This window comes from Rattus rattus, chromosome 1, assembly GCF_011064425.1.
Source record: "Rattus rattus isolate New Zealand chromosome 1, Rrattus_CSIRO_v1, whole genome shotgun sequence".
NCBI classification, from domain to species: Eukaryota; Metazoa; Chordata; class Mammalia; order Rodentia; family Muridae; genus Rattus; species Rattus rattus.
This window is the reverse complement of record NC_046154.1, coordinates 174,538,403-174,540,539: the sequence shown is the minus strand read 5'-3', so window position 1 is coordinate 174,540,539 and position 2,137 is coordinate 174,538,403. Positions and strand designations below refer to the sequence as shown.

The following is a 2,137-nucleotide window of genomic DNA, read 5'->3' as shown; positions in this document are numbered from 1 at the left end:
CGTCAGCATCAGTCACTTCGCTCAAGATTTTATTTTTAAATTATGTGTGTCTCCATGTGCACGTGAGTGCAGGTGCCCACAGAGGTCAGAGGTAGAGTATCTCCCTAGAGCTGGAGACCCAGATATGGTTATGAGCATCTGGTGCAGGTGCTGGGAATGAGAGGGTGCTGGGAATTGAACCCAGGTCTTCTGCAAGAGCAGTGCATACTCTTAACTCCTGAGTCACCTCTCCAGCCTCTCCTAGTCATTTTTGCACCGATGAAGAGCTATGTGACTGAAGTTTGTTGAATGGATCGTGGAAGCAGGTGGAATACGTCTCTTAATGGGTCTGGTTAAATTAATACCCCAAACCTACTGAACAATGTCGTTTGGCAACACAGTCCACTGGAGTACTGGTTACTTACTTCTGGGATAGCATGCTTTACTGTCACCAAGAGATCCCAGGACACTTTTCTACCCCACATTGCTGGCCAAGGAAAAGAACAAACGTTGAAAAAGGTAGAGCACTTTCCCCTGAATGTGTCCATGTTATCCCACCGTGAAGTTGAGCCATTGCGATCCGGCAAGACTATGCAGGGAGATGCAATACCCTTTCCTTGTTCGTGTAGTGGTGCAGGAAAGTCCCCTCAGTGACCTCCGGAATGGAGCTGCAGCGTATGACAAACAGAACAGAAGCTGTCCCCCAACCCCGCGCCTCCCCAATTGTGCTTGTTTTGTGTGTGCATTCCTTCTGCCTGAAGTGTGCCTTCCCTTCAGTGGTGAAGAATCCTGACTGATTTCCGGACTCAGCTCCTGTACGCCTTCAGGGACGGCCCACTCATACTCAGGGCAAAATCTTTGTGCCATACTCTAACACCCAAACATCAGTTTTTCCCATTGCAGAGATCATAAATATTTAAAATGATTCCTAAAGGTTGGATACAGTTCGAATGTGTTCCCGGAGAGGATGTAGACTGGGAGCTTGCTCCCCAGAGAGATAATGAGGGAAGATCCCTTAAGCAGGCGCCCCTTCCTCTAGCTTTCTGTCGTGATTTTTTTTTTCACCTTGTGATGTCATCTGCCGTGAGGGCCTCGTGAGGGCTGAGTTGATTCTTGAGTATCGGACTTCCAGAACTGTGGTCTAAATAAGCCTCTCCCCTTGCCACCCCCCCCCCCGCTTAAATTATTTGGCCTCGCACAACATGGCGGCTGCGCACTGCCTGGGTGGCCGCTGTCACCGCTATGGAGATTGTGGCACGTTGAGGGTTCCCTCAAAGTTTGGCCACAGGCTTGGGCTCGCGAGTGAGGACTTACTCCCTCACCGCCCTCTATGAGCAATGAGTCCCCTCCACTCTCATCTCCTGGGCAGTGCCATCCTCTGTCCATAACAAGTACGATCGATCGAGGTCTGCTCAGCGACCAGGATCTGCGCTGACCCGGGTGTCCTGCTCTCTAAGATACCTGTGGCTGATCCCAAACCTCCCCGCCCTCCTCCCTACACCCCTCGGGCTCACGATGGCTCTCAGACTTCTCCTTCCTTGAGACCATCACACGCTGTGACTTTGACACCTTCTTCCAGGCACACCTCAGAGACCAGCTACCTAGAGATCTCCCTCTGCCAGCACTGAGGGAAACCCTTCGCAAAAGGCCAGGAGGATCACGCCAGCAAGGGGGAGGGGGCAGTGGGACGATCCCCAAGAAGTCATCCTTTTCCTTAACTCCCTCTTTGTCTGCTTTCGTATTTAATTGGAGAAAAGGAAGGAAAAGGATCCAGCCCGATAAACCTACTTTTCTTGACCTTTGAACTATTGGTCTAAGATTGAATTGGCTACTTCTGGTGGTATTCTCTTGACTCTCCTAATACCCTCTAGCCTGACGGGTGATGAACTTGACCCTCACCTATTGTCCAGAAAAGTCTCCCTTCAGAGGCCAAGAAAAGAGGCCCCAGGATAGAGATTCCCGAAAAACCAGACATTTAAGTGGTTCCAGAGTCCCCTGAGTACCTGGAAACTTCTAAAAGTTACCTTTCAGACGCCAACCCCCAGAACACTTGCCGCGTGTTCGCCCCCCCCCCAAGCCCTGAGCAAGATTTGCCCCGCCCCCCTGCCACCTGTCTGTATGCTTCCTTTGTAACCTGTGAAGCATGCAATACGACTGG

The 2,137-nt window shown here is 51.1% G+C and overlaps 1 pseudogene; it reads left to right on the top strand.

Annotated features, from left to right (window-relative positions):
- Window positions 1-1,181: 1,181 nt before the first annotated feature.
- On the top strand, window positions 1,182-1,725 carry LOC116908393 (annotated as a pseudogene).
- Window positions 1,726-2,137: the final 412 nt, after the last annotated feature.